This window comes from Fukomys damarensis, unplaced genomic scaffold (assembly GCF_012274545.1).
Source record: "Fukomys damarensis isolate Sample0158 unplaced genomic scaffold, DMR_v1.0_HiC HiC_scaffold_23, whole genome shotgun sequence".
Taxonomy (NCBI): Eukaryota; Metazoa; Chordata; class Mammalia; order Rodentia; family Bathyergidae; genus Fukomys; species Fukomys damarensis.
Window position 1 is genome coordinate 43,029,400 of NW_022900935.1, and position 27,313 is coordinate 43,056,712.

The window sequence follows — 27,313 nt, forward strand, 5'->3', positions numbered from 1 at the left end:
TTCAGCTTTTCCTTCAGCGGTGCTTGTAATTATTTCACCTAGCATTCCAGGTGTGTTTAGAGGGAGAGATCTTAAGAATCTCTTTGCTATGCTACTGCCAGAAATGGAATTTTTTACCTGGCTCTATTTGTTTTTTGATGTATGTTATTCATACATCACAGCCTCTGGTCACTGTCTTTGACTGGCAAGTACCAGTGACTGTGTGTGTCTGTGTGTCCCAACTACACGGAAAGGACAGCTCCCCTGCATGCCCTGGAGCCAGAATTCTCTCCTCCCAGGAGTGGACACCACATTCTCAAGAGTAACATTGAGCCTCCTAAGTCCTGTTCCTCATCTCATTGTGCGTCTTTGCAGGTAACCCACAGTTTCCCTTTGAATGTTCTTAGACTCTTCTCTTTCCTCTGATGATCTTAAGTTTCACTCTAATGTGTCTAGGTCAAAATTCTATTTTAGTCCATATTTTTAATCTATCCAGCTGCGCTTTCTGTGAACCTCTTGCAGCTGATACCTTTTTTTCAGAGTCTGTGGAATTCTTGCTTTTTTCTTCACTTTCAAAATCTCTGCTTTCCATGTTTACCTTCCCTGTCCCTGTGGGGCTCCTGCCCTGTGATGTCTACACCCTTCCCTGCTGCACCCCTGGAATCTGGCTTCCTCCTCTCTGTCCTTCCACCTGCCTCTGAGGAGGACAAGCTACCCCTCGACTTTCCAACTCCTCCTGTCTCCTCTTCCTGGTGGCCCAGTCTCTGCAGGGCTCGCCACGTGGAGCCCTGTGATTTGGGATCCACATTCTCTGCTGGCTTTCCACAAATTCTCAGGCTTGCTTCCTGACTTTAATACCCACCATTACCAATCCAAGGACATTTAAACATTTTATTTTACTTTAAATTCTTGTCCCATCTGATTAATAATTCTGTTTTGTCTGGCACAGGCTGTCTGCTGAGTGGCATGTGTGCCTCTCAAACACCTCCCGCCTTCCTGCCTGGCTTCTCTGCCATCTGGGCTGCGAGGCACGCCTGCCAGATGGGGCAAAACCCACAGCCCCTGTGGGCTCCCAGGTAGGTGGGGTGGGTCCAAGTCCAAGCAGGTATGTGTGGAGTTTTGGCGACCTGGCAAACACGTTGGAGGGACCTTGCCCATGCACACGCTCCCACTCGGTGGTTCTTGGTGGAGCTGTTTCTGTTTCCCACATGCATCTTGGTGATGCCCGTGCTGAGGGCCACTGCAGACTGAGCTCCTAGAGCCCTGTGTTCAGAGTGCTGGGCCTGACAGGAGCCAGGGAGGAGCCCGGGGCTCAGAAGGTGTCTGTCCCAAGGGGAGGAGGGGGCATGGTTCTTCTCTGGTCATCACTGGTGTTCCCCAGCTTGGACACTATCTAGAACTCCTTCCCTAGTTCTGCAAGCCTGCTATGGTGCTGGGCTGTCTTCAGCCACATCCAGTGTCGTCGATCTTCATTCACCCATTGATAATATGGTCATTAATAAATGATCATCCATTCATCAATATTTTATGAGTGTACTCCATCTTTAGCCTTTCTTTGATCTCAGGAGCATGTATGCAGTGCCTGCTCCGGAGTAGGATGGTTAGGGCAGGGGACACAGCAGGAAACAGGACAGTCCCTCCCCTCCTTGTCAATAGAAGGAGACCAGCAATGGATGGATGTCTGAGTGAGTGGATGTGTCTATATGTGTGAGTATATAGACGTGTGTGTGTGTGCAGGTGTGAGCACAGTCACGCCTGTTGGAGTGCATGTATAGACATGTATCATGTTTGTATGAATGTATAGGTGTGAATGTGTGTATGGTGATTTATATGTAGTTGTGTATGCATAGCTATGTGAATAAACACCAGGTCAACCATGCAGCGTGGTGACAGGGGTGCAGGGCAGAGGCAGGCTCAGGAAGGCCTGCATTCACCAAGCTAGAGCTGGAATAGAGACTTGGACTTAGAGGGAGCTGTTCGGGGTGCTGGGCACTCTCTGACCACAGCAGGGGCTGGCTGGCTGGCCTGAGCTGAGGAGCAAACATGAAAGCAGCAGAGCTAGTGTCACCCTGGATGTGGGTGCCTGCTGGGGAACAAGGTAGGCTTGTCCTTTTTCTGTTGCCCTAACTGAATCCTTTCTGCTTCTCCGCAGAGTTCCTCCTCTGAGCTTTAGAATCCCCTCAGAGGAGGAGTTCTGCTTGTAGGACCCAGAGGCAGGCAGGCAACTGGGAGGATGGGAGAAGCCAGGGAGCCCTCTCGCCTGAGGTATGTTTCTCATGTCACCTCTGGTGCAGAGGATGCCGTGTGCCAGGGGCTGTGTTCTGCACCCCAGCAAGGCCCAGGAGAGCGTGAGGCACTGCGAAGTCCATGGGAACCCAGGCAGGAGGGAGAAGAGAGCCAGCTGAGTATTAATGTATCTCGGCGACTTGAGCAATGGCCGTTGATGATCCTGGAAGGCTCCTCCTTTTGGTCTGAATATTAAAATGTCTCTTCATGCTGGACACAGCGCCATGTCTCTGTGCATGTGGTCAGCTTCCCATCACTGTAACACCATACCTGAGACAATCAGCTCACAGAGAGAAATGGTTCATTTTGACCTATGTGTTGGAGGTTCCAGCCCATTGTGGATGGGTCAGTCCTGTTGCTCTATGAGGCAGCACAGCATGGTGACTGTGTGGAACAGCAGTCCACAGCAGTTCACCTCAAAGGCAGGAAGCAGAAAGGAAAAAACACACTGAGTCCTGGAATCCTCTTTGGGGACACGCCCCAATGACGGAAGAACACCACCAATGACCTAAGTACATGCCCCCAGTGGCATAACCTTCTAGGCCTCATCTCTCCCAGTAGCACCACTTTGGGGATAGTAACTCACAGGGGTTGGGGGACACTCAATGTCCATGGTGATTTAGTGGACATGGATTACGTTATAGTACATATTTTAGGTTTAATGCTTGAGGTTCCATTCATCAGTGAAGATTTAGCTTTCTGTGGTTTCAGAAACTTTGCATTCTGTGTACTGAGCGTACCTAAAATATTCTCATTTAATTTAAAATGGGTCAAATCCATGTTAAAATTCTTAACATAGAGGCACCAACATGTACCAAATAGAAATGGCACTAACATTTGGTTCTCACAACAAATATTCTGAATGTGAAATTAAAGTCCGCTGTACCTTGGGTTTGGGGATCTGACTTTGAGATGATTCCTCTGCTGTCTTTGCAGCTCAGTTCTCTGGCATCTCCGAGACTGGCTTCTCGGATTCCTTGCTGCAAAGGGCACGTATGTGTGAAAATCCCCTCAATCCTCTCACTCCTTTCAGCCAAACTTTGAAGGGTTGATGCAGAAGTGACTTGGCAGGGACGAGCCAGAGCAGCCGCAACTCGAATGCTGAAGTTCTACTCATTAACAAGTTGTTAAATAATTAATAGGTTTGTGTTTAATTGCTTCTGTGTATATAATCTTGTTTTTTCTGAAAACCATCATTAATTTTCAGTTAGTTCCACTTGGTGTAACAAGGCCTAATACTTCCAGTTGGAAAAAATGCATATTTATGAGTGTGTGCTCTGTCAGAAGATTGAAGTAAAACAGGGTTTTTCAGTTTCATAATGTTTAAACAGAAGGTGAGGACAGAGAAACGTCCACTGGAGTCTCTGACAGTATGTTTAGTTGGCAAGTTTAGCTCTCTGACCCCAAATAATTTCTCTAGAGACCTCGTTAAATTTTATCGCACGTGGAAATCCTGTCCTCAAAAATTCCAGTTTTCTGGAGACTGTCTTGGACAGTGCCCTGCGTTCCCACAGATGGAGCTGGATAAGTGGCCGCTTGGAGTGGGCCTCGCTGGGCAGTGTCTGCCACATGGGCGAGAGGGAACAGCTCTGAGGCCAGGTGGGCAGGAAGGCACTGAAACCCCTATCTCCTCGTGCAGCCCAGCCTCGGCACCCGCCCCTCAGCTCTGCACCTGCATGACTGGAAGAACTACTTGGGATCCAGACTGAAGGGCTGTCCAAAGAGGAAATCGCGCTTGCACGGGGTTCCCTGAGCAGAAACACAGGCCCGAATGCCATGGATCCCAGGCAAAATCTAAACCATGTGGGCCAGAGAGCTGGTCACCAGAGGCAGGGAGCGAGGTGGGGAAGGTTGGGCATGGGCTGCTGAGCCAGTGGTCAGAGAGGAGCAAGAAGTTCCAGGGTGGTGCTGCTCAGGGAAGTGATGTTGGATTAAAAAAAAATACAAGAAAGGAATTTGAAAGTTTTCACCATAGAGAAATGGTAACTACCTGAGCTGGGCGTGGTGATGCACACTTGTAATTCCAGCACTCTGGGAGGCCAAGGCAGGAGGATCTGAAATTTGAGCCTAGCCTGGGCAATTTGGCAACTTAGCAAGACTCTGCCTCAAAATAAAAAAGTAAAATAAAGATAAAAAAACCTAATTTAAACAGTACACAGTCCGTGTATACAGGCATCAAAGCATCATGTACTACACCATATGTATATACCATTTTAATACTTTAATGTATCTGTTAAAAATAAATTTAAAAGAGAAAAGGCATAGGATTATGAAAAGCTTTATTTTCTTCTTTTTGGCTATTGTGTCTTCCAAATTATTTATTATAAACACGACGGTCACATGATCATATAGAAAAATTCTCCCCTGCATCTCTTAAGAAAAAGATGTTCAGAATCACTGTCCTGGGTCACCTGGTGGTGGCTTCGTGTGACTGTCTCTCTGGCGTTTCCTGTGTGTGACAGGAAACTGTGATCACCCTACATGTGCCTACCCCATGTGCCCGTGATTGTGATAAAGTAGTGGCTGGCCGAGTGTGGCCTCGGGGCCCTGCTGAGCTCCATCCGTGTTGTTGGTCTGTGTTCACCCCTTGGGAGCCCGAGCAGCTTGGCCCAGCCCAGCCAAATACTGAGGAGGCTGATGTCTCGCTGTCTCCTGGACAGAGACACCTGTCCACTTCCAGCAAACTGGGACTCACAACTGCTGCACATTTCACTATGGCTTTGTTTCTCCCTTTCTCTGCTCTGTCCCCTCATATTTTTTCCCATGAGTCTGGTTCTCTGCTGTCCACACTCCATATCCAGGCAAGTTACCAACTTGTGTGAGGTGTCAGAGGTCCTGCTCCCTGGTCAGCCTGAAAAGCCATAGGCAAGTCTTTCATTCCATTTTGTCCCCATCGCTGCCATGCTTGCTTCTTCACACTTCTGCATACATTTTGGAATCCATGTGTCAGGTTCCATAGAGTCCTTATTAAAATTTGGATGAGAAATATGTCACATCCGCATAGGAATGACAACTTTCTGAGGTTGAGTGCTCCTACTACAAACATACACATATGGCACCCCAAAATAAGAAGCTGTCATGAAGTAAAAACAGGAGATAGCAAACACTTTAGAGCACAGTTTATAAAAGGCATGCTCTATGGACAGAGCAGAGACTGAACTGAAAGTGACTCAGAACTAATTGGAAAGCTGTCTTAGTTACTTTTCTCTCCTTGCTAAGACAAAATACTTGACATTCAATTTTTTATTATATATGCTGCTGAAGCTAACACAAATACCTGACATTCAAAGCTAAAGAGGGAAAGGTTTATTTAGCTCACAGTTTGTAAGGTTTCAGTCTATAATCAGCTGGCTCCAAGGCAGGGTGATAAGGCAGGCAGACTTTGCAGAGGAGAAATGGTTCATGTTGGGCAGAAGGCAGCAAAGCAACAAGGGATGACCACAGCTCTTTCTATCCCTTCTATCTCATCCAGGCTGCTTAGGACAGGGAACACTCACACCCTTAATCCAAGTGCCCTTAACCCTAGCATTGCACCATAAATCAATTCCACACAATCTAGAGCCAGGCACCTCTGAAAAAGCCTCACTTTTGACCACATGAGGCTTTGGTGGGACATCTAGACAGAAGGTAAAATGAGGTGTTCTTCAATGTACAAAAATGAGAAGAGAAAGAAAAAATGAAGAGAAGTGGATGATAGATACAAAAAACCTTCGAATAAAGCCCAGTGATAACTGATCCAGGTAAGTAATAACAGAGAACCAAAGTCTGATTGAAAGCAATAAAAGAAAATGGCCTGATGTTAAGACAAAATAGATTCTAAGGAAATTATTGAAGGCTAAGCAAAAACAATGTAAATGTGCATTTTTATTAAAGCACATTCCTTTTTTAAGGTGCACTGTGAACATACATTTTAAATGTCCATTTGGCTTTGCAGGTCTACAGCAACCAACTGTGGACAGAAAAATACTTGGAAAAATCTGTGTCTGCATTGGACACACATATTCTTTTTTCCTAATTATCCTTCCTTAAATGATACAGTACAGCAACTATTTCCATAACACTGACCTCCAGATACTGTAAGGGACTTAGAGAAGCCTTACGGCACATGGGACTATGTAGTTGTGTCAGTTATGCCACCTGCAGGGGTCCATGGTACTGAGGATGTCTACATAGCTTAAATTTTGGCCCTGTATATGAGCCAAAATTCAAAATCCAAGCCTAAAAAAAGTCAATCCTAAAAATGTATGGAGGAAAAGCAGGTGACTTTCAAAATGGTAAGAATTAGACTGGCATCAGATTTATAATTTTCAACATAAAAATCTGAAAGATAATTGAGACAATATGTCCAAAGCAGCAGGAAGAAAGAATTTGAATTTAAAATTCTTTATTAAATCAAAAGATATGTGAAAAAGAGGGCCCACCGAACTTCAAATACACATAGTTTTTAAACAATTATACCACCTGTAAAATGTTCCTAAAGAAAAAGTCGTCCAGTGTGTACATTGAAGGAGCCAAAGTCTGGCAAGAAGGAAGCAAGAAAAAGTTCTAGACAAAGAGAACACAGTGTGATTGCTGTCACAGCCTTCAAAGTATTACCAGTGCTGTTGTCTCTATTAGGAATAAGATTATGTAAGAATTAAAGAGAGCCACCGAGAAATATTTACAAAATCTGAGACTGAAAATCATAAATGCTTAAAACCTAAATCTCCCATCTTACCCAAGCAGGCATAACAAATGCTGGCCAAGCTGCTGGGAAAGAGGAGCCTTCTATGTTGCTGGTGGAAATGTAAACCAGCACAACCACTATGGGAATCAGGGTGGAGAGCCCTCAAAGAACTAAAATGAGGAATTTCATTTGACACAGCTATTCCCTTCTAGGTACCTTACTGAGAAGGTTAAAGTCATCATATTTGAGTGGTACGGGCACACCCATGTTTATAGCAGCATAACTCATAATAGCTAACTCTTGGAAATTGCCTAGATGTCCATCAGCAGATGAATGAGTGAAGAAAATGTGGTATTACACACAATGGAGTTCTACTTTGCCATAAAGAAGGATAAACTTGAGTTGTTTGTAGAAAAATGAATGCACCTTGAGACCACAAGGTTAAGTGAAATAAATCAGACACACAAGCTTGAATACTGCATGGTTTCTCTTATAAGTGAAACCCAAATTATAAATAATTTAAATGGCATATAGAAGTATGTTAGACCAAATTTTCAAGGCAATTACTAGTCTACTAGAATTAGGATACAGATATTCCAAACTTCTGAATGAAAAATACAAAATAAAAGAAATTGTATGCATACAGCAAATTCAAGAGGGAAGTAGAGAACTAGATGCACTAAGGCAGTGAGAATGAAAGCAAATATAATTTAAATATTTGTGAAGGGGTTAAGATTCAGATTACAACCAAAAAAGTGCTAAATTCAGTTTCTAAAAACATACCTAAAAGAAAATAAAATAGCAAAAGAAACATGACAAATGATAGCCAATACAAGAAAATAGTAAGTTAGAGGTTCACAACACTGTTATTAGAGATGGAAGAACAACTAAATTAACATGGAGTCCTCTAAAAACCCTCTGACTGTCCCGCAGGTGCCCCTCAGCCCTCATTCACAGTGGGTCAGGGTCTTAGTTACTTTCTCAATGCTGGGACACAATACCTGACACCCAGAAGTTGAAGGAGGAAAGGTTCACTTTAAGCTCACACTTTGTAGAGTTTTAATCCAAAGTCAGCCAAGGCAGGGTGGTGTGGCAGAGGGACAGAGGAGAAACAGTCCATGGCAGGGCAAACAGGAGGCAGCAGACTTCCTTCTGTCTTTCCTTTTAATTCCCATCCAGGCTAAAATTCTATTGGTTGGTGCTGCCTGCACCTTGGGTGAGGCTTCCATCTTCTTAAATCCATCAGCCACATCTAGAATTATGCCACACCAATCAGGAGACTAATTCATTATCGCACTCTCATCATCCAGCCACCTCCCAAAAGCACCACTGAAATGCTCAAGAAGCTAGGGTGAGGTATTTAGATACAAGTCATAATGGCCAGCCCTAGCTAAGGGCTTTGTATCATTTGTTCATTTAATATTCAAAGAGACCCAGGAGCTTTAGTCATTCTACAAATGTAGAAACTGAGGCTCAGAGTAGAAAAGCAATTTTCCAGAGGGCATGAAGGCAGGAAGTGGTCAGGCTGGGAGCAAAGGGTGGGAATATATGTGGGCGGCCTCCTGGGTCTGTAAGGAGATCCTCCTCCACAGAGAATCAGGACATTCTCCATCCTACAGGTTACATCCCCAGGGGCAAACTCATTCCCACATCCCCCTTTCATCTGTCTCTCTCCCTTGTATGGTGTTGCTCTGAACCCTAGCACTTCTGTGGTTCTCAAGGACATTTGTCATGATCGTCTGGCTATTCTTTTTTTTTTTTTTGTACCAGGGATCGAACCCTGGACCTTGCGCTTTCTAGGCAGGTGGTGGCATCACTGAGCTAAATCCCTGGTCCTGTCTGCCTATTCTTAAGCAGAGTTTTCAGATTCCAGGGTCGTTAAAGTTCCAGCTTGGTTCAGAGTGGGATGGCTATGTGAAAGCAAATTCTTTGTCTCCTGTCAGAAAGTTATAACAAATACTCCTTTGCACTGTAGGACCCATGTGGCTAGCAAATTGTCCGTTGTCCAGGCCCCTATCCCTGGTGACCAGAGGTGACTCTTGTTCCTGTGTGCTGCTGCCACTGATCCAGACCCACCCTGTGGTGGAGACAATGCCATCCTCTGTGGCCATCTCCTCCGCCTCCTCTCAGTACTGGGAAAGAAAGAATTCTTTGGGCAGCTGTGGATATCAAACTATGCCTATTCCATTTGATCCACACGCAGGTAGATAAAGGACAAAACCTAATGAGCTGTTGTTTGCAAATGCTGGGAGTCTCCCATGGTGGGGTTCCAACCAAAGCATTGTAGTTATTTTAAGATGATACAAATCACTGATTCTGTGATAGAGAAAGGATGTGCCCAGGGCCCAGTGCTTCCCCAGGAGTCTGCAGCTACTCAGCTTGCCTTCTCTTATTCTGTATAATCTTTCTTTCCAGCCAAAATGTCCACAGAGCAGTTTGGATCCTGTGAAGATCCATTCAAAGGCTTCCAGGTGCTGCAGGCTGTGGTCCAGACCCTAAGAGCAGGCAAAGAAGAGCCCAGGGTGTGGCTCCCGCCCACCTGCTATGCTCAGCTCCTCTGTTCTCCACCCAGCCTGCTTGTCCTCCCCTTTCTTCTTCCGGACCTTGGCTTATGGTTTCTCTCTGGCTGCATGGCCTTAACCTGGCCCCATCCTAGATCTTTTGGGAGTCCTAGCCAGGTAACAGGGGAGACACAGGTTTTAGAGTCAGATGCAGTAGGATTCAACACTAGGCTTAGTGCTGAAGCTGAGATTAAGGCTCAGTATTTTGTAGTTGTGGCTTGTTGGTTTGGGTAGTTCACATCACAATCGTCACCATTATTGCCACCACCATCATCGTCCTAGTCATCATCAATCATCACAGTCATTTCTGTTACAACAGCTGTAGAAGCACCAATAAAGATGGTAATGACCATGCAGTGGTATTCTTGAGCTGATGACTTTTAACTTGATGGGCTAAAAGCTTTGAGCCTCCCAGCTGGTCCATGAGCCCCACACCAGTGTCTGAGGGAAGAGGTGGAGGAACTGGTTTAAGTTTAAGTCCTTGAGTCCAATGTCTGAAGGTTGCAGTGGCTGAAAGCAGCTCGAGGAGAGAGAATTCAGCCTGCCTCTACCTTTTTTTATCCATTCTCTGCCCTCAAGAGGACCAGGTGATGCCTGCACACATCCATCAGGCACATTTGCTTTAGTGGGTCGGCCACCAGTGCTAGTGCTGATCTCCCTTGGAAACAGCTGCACACACATATCTAGCAATATGGTTCTCTGGGCTCCCATGCAGCTGACATGTACATCTCACCCTTTCCTACAGGAAGCAGGTTGGTGGCTGCAGGGGAAGGGGCTCGGGTAGAAAGGAATGAGGTTGGCAGATAATGGGCTTTCTTTGGGGAGTGATGAAAATTTTTAAGAAAGTAGGTAGTGCGATTGGTACACAGCAAAGTGAATGTATTCCACACCACTGAATAGCTCCTTTAAAGTGGTGACTTTGATCTTATATACATTTTACCACAAGTTTTAAGAAGGTCTGCATGCTGACATGAGTCTGCTGTTCTCACCAGCTGGCTTCTCCATGGCTTCCTTACTTGATGTGCATTTGCTCTCCCCAGCTGTGGGAGGTGGGTGTAAAAGCCATGTATCATATATACTTAGGGGGCCCTGTGTGAGGTGAAAATGCAGAGTCTTCTGTTAAAAAAAATTATAAGGGTTCCAAGGTGATGATGTGAACATTAAACCAGTGTGTGGGCCTCTCAGGTGTGGGGCTTGTATGGCCCCACAAGCCACGAGGCCCTGATGCTGGCCTTGCTCACTGACCATCTTGAAGTTCACACCAACCATTACACACAGGAGTGGGCAAGCATGAGCCTCATCACAGAACCAAAGGAGCTGTTGACCCTGCCTGTGCAGCCCCGACAGTAGAATAGGCTTAAAACATAAGCAGAGTCACCTTCTCCAGATGCCCTATCCAAACAACCCGAGGGTCCTTGCTTCAGTTTTAACAGCAATGGTAATAAGAAGAAGAAGGAGAAAGGGGAGAAAATACCCAATATTCATTGACCAGCTGGTATCATTTCTGGTGTAGAATAAGTACTTAATCTCATGTAATACTCAACTTGTTAGAAAGTTATTATTAGGATCAGAGAAGCTGAGCACACTTCTCAGCATCCCAGAACAGGTTAGCAACAGAGCTGGGACATCACCACCTGGCTACAACCAGGTATCCTCCCTTGTGTATCCAGTTGTTGCCCAGGGCCTGCCCAGTGTCAAAGCCCATGTTCTCATCCTGGAACATGTACACTGATGTTATCAGAGATCACATGCATGTGAGGCTATGTGACAAGGAGCAAACATAGAAAGAGTTCCGTGGAAGGGCTCTGTCACTGACATCCAATCACTTCCTAGTGAGACACTGTAGACGTCTCAGCTCAGCGTTGCTTAAGAAAGTGTTGTTATCCTGGTCAATTATCCGTGCCTCTTCTCTCCCAGTTCTCCCAACTCCACCTACTGAGTCTGGCACTGTTCCCTCCCTTGTGTGTTTGGAGTATGTCTTACTTTGAGGTATTTAGGTATAACTATGGGATACTCTCAGAGTCCTATTCCTATTCAGAGTTAGGCATTCAGCACAGCTTCCTCATCTCTGACCACATCAGTTTTGCTTCTGCCAGGTATCCTGTCTGAATCGCAGACATCACCACCAGTCTCCCCATGGACCCCCAATTCAGAGATGGGGTGGGTGTGGGAGGAGCCCTCTTCTCCCTGCTTCCCTCTGGCCCACAGAAGAGGAGCAACCTGGTCTGGGATGTTCCTGCAGGAGAAAGCAGCAGTACTGGCTGATGTAGCCTCCTCCTCCACCCTGGTGGCACCACGACTCCCTGGGCATTGCTGCAAGCCATCACTCTTCCTCCGTGGCCTTCCCTGTGGAATGCTGCCAGTTACAGCCAGATACCCTCCCCTGTGCATCCAGCTGGAGCTCAGCCTGCCTTGGAGGTAAAAGACTGTGGCACCAGTGATGATAATAGGACAACCTTCAGAGTACAGAGCTAATCCTACCATTTTCTTGACTTTTGTTGTTCATTTTTCTCTATGTGGAATCTAAGCCATGGGAAGTGCTCCAGGAAATGGAATCCAGAAGCAAACAGAATCAGAGAGAAGCAAACAGAATCTAACCAGCAAGCATTAACACATGCTCCACGGCCACACACATGCCCCGAGTGACCTCAAGGCCACAGTCCAGTGGTGCTTCTTCTGGAAGTGCACTCTGTCTGCCTCCAGGCTGGCCTGTTCAGAGCAAGGATGGGAACTTCCAGAACCAAGCCTATGGGAACAAGGTTTTTGCTGTTGGCCTTGACAGCAAGGGATGGACTGTGCTATCGAGGTCATGCATTGTCTGCCTCTCAGACAGCCCTGATGCTTAGGGAGCTGTTTTGTGCCACAGACACTGGCTGAGAGCACACTGTTGACTGGGCCAGAGATCCATGTGTGCAGTGTCATGTGGCCCATGATATCATTTCTATCAATAGCAGTGTCCCGTAAGATTATAACAGAGCTGACAGATTCCTTTTGCCTTGTGAGGTTGTAGCTATCACAGTGCAAAGTGCTACTCAGGTGTTTGTGTTCATCTGGTGTGAACAAATCTGCTGTGCTCTGGCTATGTAGAAGTGAGGCAGATGCCATACATTGTCCTTGATGACGATGCCCAACTACTTACTCTTGATCACCATTTCAGATGCAGCCGTACTTATTTTAAAAAAAAGCGCACTCTAAAACAGCCTGTGTGTTCCACCAGCAGAAGCCTCGTGCATCTCGTTTACCTCATCTCTTGACCACATCTTCTTTCTTGTGCTTGTTTTAATGTAACGTTTTTGTGCTTTTCCCAGCCCTGGAGCATCAGGCTAGATCATAGACTCACACAAACACCAAGTGCCTACGTGTGTAATGGGCTGCACCATGTAGGTCTGTATATGTGCATGCTAGGAGGGCTGCTCAACAGCAACATCACCCTACAAAGCATTTCTCAGAATGTGTCCCCATTGTGAAGTGACCTGCAACTATGTAACTCTGTGTGGTGCCTGGTCCCAGGCTAAGTTCTCAACAGCAAGTGGTTTTTCTGAAACCGGCATCGAACACTCAGAGGGGATGGTTCTCCTTTCCCACTGGGTGACACTGACCTGCAGTGAGGGCCCAAAGTCACCACCATCTGCTCTATTCTCACAGTGACTCCTCCCCAAGTTCCATCGTAGCCTGGCTGCCTGTGCCCCAGGTTCCACCTTGCAGAGTGGCCCTTGAATCTACGCTCCTTTGTCTGCTGTTGGGGCTGCACTCTGTCCTTCCTTTTCAGCCATGGATAATTTCCCCAGCCCCTGCCTGTGCTCTGCCACTGTGCCATCTGCCATTCATCCTCCCCATCTCCAAACCCTCCTGCCCCTGCTCTTCCTGTCTAAGTTTTCCTGTTTCTCCTCCTGAGGCTGTTACCCAGAGTGTTTTTCTTTCTCTCCATAGCTTGGCTCACCTTCCTCTGTACAAACCATCACTGGACTCTGTCCCTGCCACAGCCATGCTCATTCTGATGTCTGTCCTTGGCGCCCGTGTCCCTGAGGGCTTGTTTAGAACTTGAGTGTCTCCAAAAGTCTCATGTGTCCAGAGGTGGGGCTTTGGACTGTGAGTAGATCATGGAGGTGTAGTGCTCATCAGTGGATTCACCACTCATTGAGTTCACAGCTGAATGTACAATTAGGAGGTGGGCAGCTGTCCTCTGCCCTGTGCTTTCACCAAACTGTTTCTGCCACGGAGCCAGCTGGCCATGGACTGAACCCTATAAAACTGTGAGCAAAAGCAAATTGGTCCTCCTTTAAGTTGTGCATGTTGGGTATTGAGTCCCAGTGATGGGAAAATGACTAATGCAAGGCTGTCCCTGGCTCCTGGTCTTATGGCAATGGAAGGACATTCTCCAAATTTTTTGGTGCTGCTATCAGCCTTGTCATCTCCTCATAGCTCCAGAAACACCTAGCATGCTCACTGATTGCTGTGGGGGCTCCCTGGTCTCTGCATCTCCACCCTCCAGGGGAGAAGGAAGCTGGGCTCTCAGATCTCAGAGGCTTCTCTTTTTTTATGCTGCCTGCTGCCTGCTGGCCACCTGCCCCTTCCCTGCCCTCTGGCACTATCCCAGTGACATCAGTCTTGCAGCCTGGGAGTGTAACTTGCCAGGGCCTGACTAAGTGACCACCTCAAGGGTTCTGGGACCGATAAGACCACTGTGGGTTAGCAGTCCAGGCCAAAGCAGACAGCAGACTCATCAGGACTGTGCTTCCTTAACGCATGGCTGCCACTTTCCCAGGGGCACAATGCTCTGCATCTTATAACTGTGCAATTCTTTCCTCATCTCCACCCAAGAAACCAAGAGAATAAATGAGTCATTCTTAGGAACAAGGACCTTTATGAGCTCATAAATTTTCCTGACAGTTAAGCCACGAGTGTGTTAGATGGTGTGCTTGTGGGAATCATTAATGAAGTGAGTTTAATAACTATAACAATAATTTAAACAGCAATAATAACATCACTCTGGGCACAAGTATATGTTTCCTGAATACCGATGATGTAGGTGTGCAGGTGTGACAGACATTTATCAGGGAGGATCGTGAGGTGTTAAATGGAACCGTCCAGTGCATTCTTAGCATGCAGAAAGCTGCATCTCTCTCTCAGGGCATGGATGGCAGGTGGCGTGGTGTGGTCAGGCAGTGTAGAACGGGCTCTGTTGATGCCCACTGAACTTGCTTTGTCCAGGTCGGGTCTCTAGAGAGGGGAAGGTGAGAAGGTCAACTGGGAGAGTTAAGACCAAGTGTTTGGTGCAATGACTCCTGATAGGTTTGAAATCTCAAAGAATGAATCAAGACAATGAGGGAAGAGGCCCCGTAGAGAAAAATTTAAAGGCTACAGCTCCAAGTCATTGAATCCTCTCTTCACCAAGTGCCTCACATCACGAGCCAAGATGCTTGCCATGTAGCATTCATATTACACTTCCTCTGATCCCTGCTAGACAATTGAGCCACATCAGTGTATTACAGATCTGGGATTGTCCATCAGCAGCCTGGGCCATTGACCAGCCCCCAAAGCTCCTGAAGTTCTGCTTAGTACAGAATAGCATAGTCAAAAGGCAGAATCTGACCTCCTGAGTTGGGAATCCACCCGTCAGCCGCCAGCTGGAGTTAATGCATAACACCCTGGCACACCCTCCTGGAGTGTTTAACTTGTGCCAAGTGAGTGGCTGCGAAGAGCTCAGAGCAGTGTGCTTCTCACAGTGAATTCACTTCTATACCCAAGGGCCCAAAAATAACAAGATTCAGTCCCGACCACAGCTTTGCAGACAGTCCTGTTACACTCAACAGATGTCTTTTGATTCTGCAATGTCTCCAACTGTCAGAGCTGAAAAAGCAATAAATAATAATGCTCCACCATTTACATAGCAATCGAATGCGCTGCTTCGTAGAGTAACTTTGTTTCTTTCCATTTCAATATTTGGTGATGCCTGTCGAATTCTTGGGACGTTTGCATGGCATTCCCAGGATGCTCACAGAAAGCAAATATTTAGACTACAGGGACATTATTCAGTTTTAGAACATATTTTTTTCAGGAAATAAATGTTACTTAAGGCAGATGGTGCTCCTGTCTCAGACAAATAGCTTGTGAGCCTCCGTAATTTATTTTTACACTCTTTGTATGGTACTATCTTTAAAGCCTCCCTTATGGCAACCACAGATGTGAGTGAGGTATTGGCCATAGTTTCTTTCTTTCTTCTCCACTGCAGCTCTGAATAGAAGTAAGCACTCATAAACATATCCCAATGTGTATTATGCTCTATTTAAAGAGAAATTTCAAAGCTCCAAAACCATTGTGACAAAACCCAAAGAGCTGCCTTAGGTTGTGTCACATCACAGCGCACAGGAAGCTCTCAGGTGCTATAGAGGTGCAGGCAATTTTTTTCACATCTGGCCAAACTCTTTGCCATTCCCAACTTTTTGGCCTTGGTTGTGACTGATGAGGGTCCTGTCATTTCCGGCTTTGGCAGCATTCGTTTAAGGTAAGGATTCCAAAGAAATGCACAGGTTTCATAGTACTGACCTAAGTACATTCCACAATGTGTGAGCTTTATTCAATTTGGGCAGAGTGTGTTTTTTGCTGGGAGAACAGTGGGGGTGGCATCATTGCTAAGAGTCGGGGCTCGGGTGCTGGAAACCTGCTAAGAACTCACTTGCCTGACTCAATATACAGCTGTAAGAGCAGGGTAAGCAAGGTGCTGTACTTCATAGCAAAGCATTGCATTAAATTAAATTAAATTTAATTTAATTTAACTTCCCTGATTATTGAAAAATGCTTACAGGAAGATTAAGCTGTAAAAGTAATGGCATTAGCAAATAGCAAAGGGATGTGGCAATCTATCAATCAGTAGGGCACTGGGCATTTCGACTCCACTCTCTTTGGCTTTATTATTAATAATAATGACTAATCATACCACTTTCCGAGCAGCTCCTATTTCAGAATTTCGAGGTGCTGTCCTGATATTAACCTGTTCAATGGCTTGGCTTTGCCATCCTGAAGTTGAGCGAGGTGCTCCTGAGGGAGAGAGTGGCTCATGGTGAATGTCTACTGCCAGCTCTGGGGAGACACTGCCTAGGTGAATGCTGGGCACTGGCCCGGGGAGCTGGAGCTCTGAGCAGGCTGCCTGGGGTGGGAGTCAGAGGCTCTGGCTTTCAGCCCTTCTCTGTCCCCAATGTCTCTGCTGGATCCTCCCAGGTGGGGATGAGGGACTGCGGGAGATGGAGACATGAGGGGGACCAGAGGTAAGGAGAGGCAAGGATGGCATTTAGCAGGTGAAGTGTGTCAATACCCACTTCCCATGAGCAAGGGGGACTGCTGAGTCCTTCCTTTGCTTACATGGGGTCTTGGAGATCAAATGAGAACCAGCACAGATGCACTGAGCAGAGACCCTCACTCTCTGAGAGTTTTTTGGTACCAAAGAATCGAGTATAGGTGGCCACAACCTTGTCCTCAGTTTCCACATCTGAGTTAGTTGTGGAAGAAAAATATGATGAAATTCTATGTGGGAAGGGAAGTGTTATAAAGAGTTCTGTGGATCCAAAGAAGGTGACAAAGGAAGCCTTCCTGGATTTATCCATCCATCCATCCATCCATCCTTCCATCCATCCATCCATCCATTTGTTCATGCGAAATATTTAATTGGGCTTCTACTGTGTGCCCAGCCTTTCCCCCAGTGCTGGGATTAGAAGGGAAGAGAACAGGTCCTCACCTTGCTTGCCTTCTAGAAGGGAGACAGTGGTTAGGAGCATGGACATATTGTGGACTACTGGCCCCTGTGGCCCCTGGGGTTATTCCTCCTGCTGCAGGGACCATTACAGTCCAGACCTTGAGACTGTGACTTACGTTTGCACCAGGTTAAGGGCTGAGGCAGCAGGGGTCTGAGGCAAGTCTGTTGCTGAATGCTCAACAGCTCTGTTGAAACCGTCCTGGGCCTCCAGGCAACCTCAGCTTTCCCTCAGCTTCTGCCCTGCACCAGATTTGGAACTGCATCACCCTGAGCCAAGCCTTTTTTATCTTTTAGTCCCCATTCCATTTATTTTATGGATATCTTCCTTATTAGAACCCCACATGGTTAATCTTGTCCGGGTGTCTGCTTCTAGGAGAAGCTAGATCCAGGGCTCTGTTTTGTAGGACAGAGAAAGAGAAGAGTTGGGTGTGGGGCAGCTGAGGCAGAATAGCTCTGGCAGAGGGGAGGAGATGGAAGTCACTGAAGGCACAGAAGAAGGTGCCATCGTGACAGTTGTGCTGGTTAATGAGACTGCTGGTTGAGGAGCACCTGTGTGTGAGGGGAGATGGGGTGGAAGTGGGAAAACAGGAAAACTAGAGGGTCTGAACCGGAAGAGTGCAGAGGGAGGTTGAAGTGGCTCGGAGCAGGCTGATAACCCCAAAGGCTTGGGGTCAGGTCAGGGATCTGTTTGGCATCTCCTGACAGGCGTGTAGTGTATGAGGAAGTTGGGGTACACTTGTCAGTGTGGGAGAGCCCTGGAAGAAGCAGATCCCAGAAGCTCCTGTGGGAAAGACGGCTGGAGAGCCTCTTAGACATCCACATAGGTCAGATGCGGACAGATACACAGTCCAGGTGCTGTGGAAACTCTGGGGCTGGAGGCACAGAGGAGATGTGGTGTGTGAGCCGGGCCTCCCACGCAGGGGGCGCCTTCCATAGAGCATCTGGCAGAACAGGTGCAGGGCCCACCAATGCCCGGAGAGTGCTGACGGCTCTGTGGTCCCAGCCAGGACTGGTGGGAGAGCTGAAGATGGGCTAGGGGCTCAGGCTGGCTCACGTCATGTGTCAGTTTGACTGGGCCACACAGCGCCCTGATCCCAGGGTGGATGAGGCTTCTGGTGTGTCCGTGACAGTGTTTGGATGAGATTACTATTTGAACTGGTGGGCTGAGTGCAGCAGAGGGTCCTCCTGATGGCAGGGGGCATTGCCCGGTTCAGTGTGACCCTCAGAGAATCAAAGTGGAGCAAGAGAGAATTCTCTCAGAGCATCCTCAAGCTGGGACATCGGTCATCACCAGCCTTCGAGTCTGGACTTAGACTGGAGCTTACACCGCTGGCTCAGCTGGGTCTCCTCCGTTGACTGTAAGTCTTGGGCGACTCAGGTTCACCATTACGTGAGCCGATCGCTTACAGTAATGCATGTGACTTAGTTGCGCTGGAGAGCCCAGACTAACACAGCTCTGTTCCTCTCCTGTGGATTTTACTGTCCCTGAAGTCCCACAGAACTCTGCTCTGTGTTTCCGTGAGTTTGAGCACTCCAGATAGAAGCGGAAACACGCAGTATTCATCCTTCTGCAGCCAGCTTCCTTCACTCACCGTAGCGTTCTGCAGTCCATGTGGAGGCTGGACTGGGTTCATCACCGGGTCAGGAGGTCCTGGGGAATAGCAGCGCAGCGGGGGAGAGGGGGCCTTTCCAGACCCCAACTCCGTGCTTCTCCTACATCTTTTTGGTACAGTCATTGGCCCTCACGGCAATTCTGTTCTTATCTAATCCTTTGAAGAACCACCACACTGTTTTGCACAGCTGCTGTCCCACTTTACAATCCACCCGCAGTAGCCAAGGGTTTCCCGCTCCCCCTGCATCCCAAGCAGCCCGTTATCTTTATAACAAGCGCACTGACACTGTGGCTTTATATTAATCATAAATGAATGATGAATTTCCAGAAGTTAAAAAAAAACTCTCTAACTACCAGAAGAAGAGAAACACAGATCCGGAGCGTGTCTTTGGATGAGCTCCTACCTGTGCATGACCGTGTCACACAGCTTTCTCTTTAGCCAGAACTTTCCCTCCTGCCTCTTGCAGTTGGTTCATCCCTCCCCTGTCACTTTTGGTTTTTTTCTACTATAATGCTGCCTGTTCTAGCACAAACAAATGGAAAAATACAATATTTGCTCTCTGGGGAAGTCTTTCTATTTTTTTAGCTTCTTGTTTTTCTTTGATTCATCCATGTTCCAACATGTACCAGCACGAAGTCACGCTTTACTTTTGAGTCATTTTCCACTGTAGAAATCTCCAGTATCTGCTGAGCTGTTTTCCTGGCGATGGGCCTCTGGGATGTTCCTGTATTTTATTGTAAGAATAGGTGTTACACACATTCACACTGTCTTCCTGTGGACATATGCTCGCATCTCTTGTGTACATCAGCCCAGGAGAGTGCTTTACCTTTGATGAGAGAACACCAGGCTGCTTTCTTGCACATCTGCTGCTCTGAACTCCAGCCCCCAGCATACACGAGCTCCAGTTGCTCCTCATCTTTGGCCTCAGTCCTGTCAAAGTTAACCTTCCTGATGGGTGTGAACTTCTAGCATATGAAGATTTAAATTCACACTGATATGTCATTGATTGATACTGACGTGAGAACTAATGATGTCAAACCTGTGTGTTTATCGATGATTCAGAGCTTCACATGTGATGTTTTGCTCCAGGATTTTTCTCTTTTTATCTGGGTTGGGTTTTTCCCTCTCTTTTTTTAGTATTGAACTCCTGCTGTTCTTACAGGAGTTCTTCATCTGGTCCATAATGTCTGTACTCTACTCTGTGGTTTACTCACTTGCTTTATCAAGTGAGGCTTTTCATGAGCATAAATTTCAAATATTGGAGAAGTTTATCTCTTTTTCTTTTCTTTATGGTTGTTTCTTTCTATGACCTCTCCAGGAAAACATTCCTGCCTCCAAGTCACAAAATATTCTATAGTGTTTCTTCTAGAGTCTTTGCGGTTTTAAGCTTTATAATTAGGCCTATTATCTGCTTAAAATTAAGTTTTGTGTAAGGCGTGTGAGGCAGAGATCACCACTCACATTTCACAGTATGAGCAGCCGGTTGCCTGAGAACCATCTGTGGAAAGGACATTGCTCCACCAGTTCACGTATCTTGGCACCTTGAAGTGCCCCAGTGAGCCACATGTGCCTGGGTCCAGCTCAGGAGCATGCGTCCCATTCCCTGAGCCAATGTGTCTATTCTTACGTGGATAGAGGTTGAGTGTCCCTTATCTGAAATGCTTGAGACAAGAGTTTCAGGTAATGTTTTTCCGCATTTTGGATTATTTGCATATACAGAGTCTCCCTCCCTCCCCAATGTGTACATCAGGGAAAGAAAAACTTGTACGGATATTTGAATCCTGAATTTACTGAGATGTCGTGAGACTAGTACAAGTTACCTTTGGCCTCTACCAGTGCAAGAGGTGCTCAGAGTGGCGGCCGTGAGCTGCAGACATTTATTAGCATGGCAGACTGCTGGAGTCTGTGTACTTTTTTTGGCGGGCTCTGCATATTCATTTGGGGATGGGACCCATATCCAAATGTAGTATTAATTTGTTTCATACACTCTCCATCTCTACAGTATTTTCATCATTTTGTGCACAAAGCAGTTTCCTCTTGTGGCAATTTCCTCATATTGGCCCTCAAAAGATTTCAGACTTTGGAGTATTTCAGATTTCTGATTTTTAAAATAGGGGTGCTCAACCTATACCACATTCACCTGGAATCAGGTACACTAAGTTCTCTGTGTTTGTTTTTGTTTCCAATATTGTTTTGACTACTCTGCGTCCTAGTATCACATAGATTTTAGATGCAGTTTATCGAAACTTACACGACACAATATAGATTGTGACCAAGCTGAATCTATAGATCCAGTTTGAGAGAATCCTCATGCTAACAATATCGAGGCTTCCACCTCCTAGATATCTCCTCTTTGACATTCTTTCTTGTACATCTTCTGTTAGTTCATTCTCAACTGCTTTATCATTTCCAAAGCTATTTTAAATGGAATTGGCTTTTAAAATGAAACTCTCAATTTTTCATTGCTGGCTTTTCACAACTAGCTCTGTGTGTACCCAGCTCGTTCCCTGTGCCACGGCTTGATTTACTTCAGATAGGGTTCCTTTTTAACAGTCGTGCCCCTGTGTGGTGAGATAGCTCTGTTCTCTTCCTTCCTGGTTTTTAATGCCTCTGATTTTCTTGACTCATTACAGTGGCTGGGGTAACGGCTGACCTGGGATGCTGTGATGAGAGGGCCTTGTCTTGCTTTCATTTTGGAGCCCAGGACCTCTGACAATAACCTCCGGTATGGAATCAGCTATGGCTTTGGATTTTTATGCACACCTTTATCAGACAAGCCATCATCAGGCCCTGCTGTGATGAGATTTAACATCAATCAGTGCTCAGTGCTACTAAGTATTTTTGTGTGAATTTATTTCAGTGATCATTTGTTTTACCTCAAATTGTATCAACAAGATAAATTCCACTGGTTAATTTTCCAATACAAAGTCAACCTTGCATTCCCGGTGTAACGCAATGTAACACATTAAACTTTTTCATAAATTGCTGATTTTGATTTGTGATGATATTCAAAAGAATATCCTCCTTCTTTTCTTCCTTTCCTCCTGCCTTCCTTTCGAAATGCGGTTTCAAGTTGTGAGATCTCAGTGACTCTGGTCTCACAAAACAAACCGGGACGAGCATCTTCCTTTGGTATTCTGCGGACAGGTTTTTGGAGGATTGGTGTTATTTCTCCCTTGAATACTTGGTAGAACTTATCAGAAAAATCATCTGGGCCTGAAGCTTTATCTGTCAACCAGTGATTGAAGACCAGATCAGTTTCTTTAATAAGATACTGGTTGATTGGAATTTTTATTTCATTTGTATCAGTTATGACCAGTTGTAGTTTTTAAGAAATATGGTCATTTCATCTCATTTAATTTATCAGCAAAAATTTGCTCATCCTCTTGCTATTCTTGTAGCATCTGTAGGTTCTGGATTAAATGTGCCCTTTTGTGATTTGTTAATTTGTGTTGTCTCTCTTTTTTTCTCATTGGCGAGCTCCAGGTTTATCATTACTGGTTTTTAAAACCCAAATATTTGTTTTCATAGTTGTTTTCTCTTTTTATAGATTTCTAATTTTATATGTATTCTTTTGGTCTACTTTTGGGGGGACATTTTTACTCTGAATCTTAGACCACTGATTTTAGACCTTGCTTCTCTAATGTAAATGTTTAAAGCTGTGTGTTTCCTTGTATTGCTGCTGTATTATTGCCTGGCAGACTTAGACACAGTGCATTTTATGGCCACTCGGCTCCTTTCTTCCTGCGGTGGTGAGCAGCAGGCTGAATCTCTGTTCAGCTCCTTGGACTTGGATGGCTACCTGGAGTTTGTCCAGCACACGTGAAGCTCAGGTCTCCTCAGGAATCTGGGCAGCATCTAAATGTTTGCTCCCTCTTTGCGACTCTTTTTTCTAGAATCCCCACCCCATCTTTCCATCTGGTGATTTTGCCACCCATTGTTCTGGCCTTTCAAGCCTGTTAGAGGTTGGTTTCCTTCTTATCTCTGTGTATCCTTTATGAGTGGTGACCTCACGCAAAAGGAAACCCATCAGGTGCCTTCTCCTCTCTCTCCTCTCTCAAGTCCCGACTCCCTCCTGCATTCTCCAGCCAGTCTCCAGCACTGACTGAAGCTCACAGTTGTCATCTGTAGAAGAATCTGTCTTGTAGGAGGTGCTCTGCTGATACAGGATGGATTTATGCTTAATGATTTTGAAAAGAGCAAGATTAGTAAAAGAGAGGGAAGTCTAAGTGTGGAAAGTTAGAGTGAATGCTTGATAAGATGTGCAGGGAGCAAGTATAGAGTGTGTTTCAAAGGAAATGGGGAGGTCCCATAGTTGTTATACATAAACAGTCTCACCTAGAATTTAAATTTGGCTACTTATAACAAGGACACAAAATAATAGTCACTTAAACAAAATGAAAATTGACTTCTCTCTTGGGTAGTCATTTTTCCATCTTTGTGACAAATACCTGTGACAATCAACTTATAAGAAAGAAAGTTTTATTTGGGCTTATGGTTTAAATTCATGGTCACTTGGCCCCACTATTTTGGGCCTGTGGTGGCCCAGTGCATCATGGCAGGAGAAGTTTGTTTATTTCATGGCAGCTGGGAAGCAAAGCAAGAAAGGAAGGGGCTGAGATTCTAGTATTCCCTTCAGGGGCATGCCCCGAATGACATAACTTCCTCCTAAAGCTAAGCCCCACCTCCTAAAGGTGCCACATCCTCCCAGAGGCCCCATGGGCCGGAGACCAAGCTGTCAGCACATGGGCCTTTCAGGGACCATTTAAGATCCAAACCATGAAATCCCTCACACAAGTTTCCAAGTGAGAATAGTGGGTGTATTCTGCAGAGCCATCTGGTGGCTGAGGTCTCTTGCATCAGTCCTCCCTACCTTCAAGTTTGTTCTACTTTTTAAGGGATGAACACACACGTGTAACACACCTTCCCTCCTGCTCACATGGCACTGTCAGGATGTGAGTTAGAGGTCCTACGGAGCTGCAAGAGAGGTCAAGAGCTGTATCCATCCCTCTGCACAGCCCCTTTGCCAGTGGAGAAATCTACAATGGAAGAGGTGGAGAACAGATACAGGGGAACAAGTTCCATGCTGATAGCAAAATATCAGCACGGCAAATATAGTAGGGACCTTATGTTCTGTTTCTTTTACTGGCTTCAGAAGTAATGCTCTAGGTTACAGTGCATATCCTTTACTTACACTGTTGACTTAGACATCAGCACTTTTCATGAGTGTAAGAACTCTACAAAAATATAATGCTTGGTCCCCAACCTTCATGCCATTGTTATGAGGAGTCTTCACTTCTGTGTATGTTGAAAGTATGCTATGTAATGATGATATAGTCCCTTTAAGCAATAATTTTTAATACAATTAATGGACAGATAAGCCCCCCACGTTTTTTCTTTTTTGGTACTGGGGATCGAACTCGGATCTTCGCACTTTCAAGGAAGGTGGCAGAACCACTGAGCTAAATCCCCGACCCCTTGAGCCCTATTTTAAAGAAACACTTAGCCACATATTTACCATTTGCTGTGTTCTGTATTTCTTCCTGTGCTTCCATCTGCTACCATGCCCCTTTAGCTTGAGTACTATCCTTTAGTATTTTAGAGGGTGTGCTCTCTTAACCCCTATTTCTCTCTCATGTTTGAGAGATATTTTCATTAAGCATAAGACTCTGCACTGACAATGTCTTTAGTGCCTTAAACTTGTAATTCCACGGTTTTAGGGCCTTAATTCTTCTTATGAGAAATCAACCATCACTTATATGCTTGTCTCTTGTATTTAATTCGCTTTTGAAAATTCAGTTGTTTAATTTTTTTTCCTTTGATTGATTTTTCAGCAGTTTAACCAAGGTGGCACTGGGCATGCTTGGCTTTGTATTTCTTTTACTTAGGGTCTGCTGTGATTCTTGAATTTGTCAATTAATATCATTCATGAAATCTGTGAAACAACTGATCAAAATGATAGTCTTCTACTATTTTCTCTCTCTCCCCTTCCATCTTCTCCCCTCTTCTCTCTGCCCACGTCCTCTAAGTTAGATTGCTTCAAAGGATCCAACAGGTCAACAAGGCCATGATCATATTTTTAAAATTCATTTTTCTGTTCTTTATTGCAGATAAATTATGTCTCCTTTAAAGTCCCTAAACCTTTCTTTCATGTTCAATCTCCTCTGAAGCTGAGCCAATATTTTTTTTTGTAATTTCAGACATTGAGATTTTCAGCTCCAGAATCTCCATTTTTTAAAAATATTATTTTCACTCCTCGGATGAGATTCCAAATCTGTATATACTTTCAGACCATGTTTTAAATAGGCCTTTCAGCACATTTATCACAGCTGCTTTAGACTGTCTCCTAATTTCATCCTCTGCCTCACGTTGCAAATTCTGCCATGGAGTGTCCTTCTCCCATGGTGGATAAATGTTCCGGGTTTTAGATGTAAGTAGGAATTATTTTCATGTTGCACATGTGCATGACAGAGTGTAAAGAATCTGCTTGGTGCTGTCTTCCTGTAAAGAGTGTCGAGCCTCACTCTGAGCTGTGATTTTTGTGGGCTTTTCTCCTCAATCTCATCTGAATGCAGCTCCAGGTTTCATTGGGGGTGTGGTCTCTAGGGTGGCTCTGACTCTGGTCATGGCTCTCCCCCCCATGGTGCACCTCTCCCAGAGTCTTCCCTAGAAGCCCAGAGGCTAGCTGTGAGGTGTCTATTTCTATTTTTCTCTGAACCCTGCAGAAGCCACTCTGCTTAGACTTGAGGAGTCTGCCCTTGTGTTCCCATCATGCTCCATTCTCCCCATGCTACCTCACCATGCTGGCTGCCTCTGTGGTACCACACTCCAATCTCTACCGCCTAGCCAAGCACGACCACTAGGAAGAGGCCAGAGTGAACATCAGGATTACTGCTTGGGTTTCCTTTCTCAGGAACGTCACCCATTTTCTGTGTGCAATGCCTGAAAACATTTGCTTATATATTTTGCCCATGTTTACAGATGGCGATAGTATCAAGGACAATCCAGCACTCCTTACTGTTTCAGAACCCAATGATTTAGGACTTCTTTCTCTCCTGGAAACCAACCTTATACAAGCAGAGCTGGATATTCTTGTTTTTTTATCATCCAGTATTGAATCCAGTTCAACCAGCCCTTGTTTGTAGAGTTGAAACTCAGCGTGTGAGATCATAGCTATGTCTGTGGAGATCAAATCCATCCACCTTCTCGCCTCCCATTTTCCTGTGATCTGTTTTTCCATTCCAAGAGGAGCCCCCTCAAAACATTCTCTTCAGAGCAGTTTTCTCAGAATAATCTCTTCAGAGCTAAGTCTCCTCAGAACAGAGTCTCCTCAGATAATCTCCTCAGAGCTGAGTTTCCTCAGAAAAGAGTCTCCTCAGATAATCTCCTCAGAGCTGAGTCTCCTCAGAACAGTGTCTCCTCAGATAATCTTCTCAGAGCTGAATCTCCACAGAACAGTTTCGTCAGAAGAAAAGAGCTATCCCACACTTGGCTCCCATCTTCCTTCTGCACCTCACTTGTCCCCTTTGAGGAGCACACACTGAACTCATGTGCTCACTGTCCCTGCCTCATCCCCACAGTTCTAATTGTGGGATGATGCAGCCTTCCTTGATTACCTCGGACTGAAGCAATCAGTCTCTGCCCTGACCTCTTGTCATTACTGTCTGAATAATTCACTTGGCAATTAATCATGTCTCCCCTTAGGTTACCTCTTCTCTCATTGTCTACAAATGGCATTTGAATCTTGAATTGTATAATTTTCACGGACTTGTCCTGCTTCCCATCGGCAAGATAAGCTTCTTGATGGCAGGATCCGTCTCCAGCCTGACAGAGTGTCACGTGCGAAGGAACATGTGTTCCATGCCATGGGATCGTGGCCATGTATTTGCTGAGGAGAATGTTAGCTGGTTCTGAGACACATTCAGTTGTATTAGCAGAAGAGTCAGATCGGATGCTAATGCGTGTGTTTTAGCAGGCCATTTTTTGTCCCAAGTTACTCCCTTTCTAGACTGAGGAACAAAGGTTACTCTGGAGTCTTGTGTTCAGACTAAGCAATGACTTTAATCCCATGGCACTAGAGAGGACCCCCACCTGCTTACCTGGGCCTGGTCCTTTCTTATCTTTTCTCCTTTGAGTTGTTGGGGTTGTGGCTCATACTTAGGGTCAAAGCAGGCACCGAAGAGTGGATTCTCTGCCTCCTCCTTGTCTGCAACCTTCAGGGTACCCCAGAAGGAGGCACCCTTGTTCTGGGTTTAAGAGGTGAGGAGGGCCAGGATGAAGAGGGGAGAAGTACGGAGTCTGTTTTCCTGGTGGACAAAGGCCAGCAAGGGCAAGTTCTCCATCTCAACCCTGTGTCTTTGCTTTCAGGCATTGGTTCCAGGATGGCTGCCTTAGTTGATGGCGGTGAGTGTGTGCACATCTCCAAATGTCCCCCACATTCAGGGTTTGCTCAGCTGCT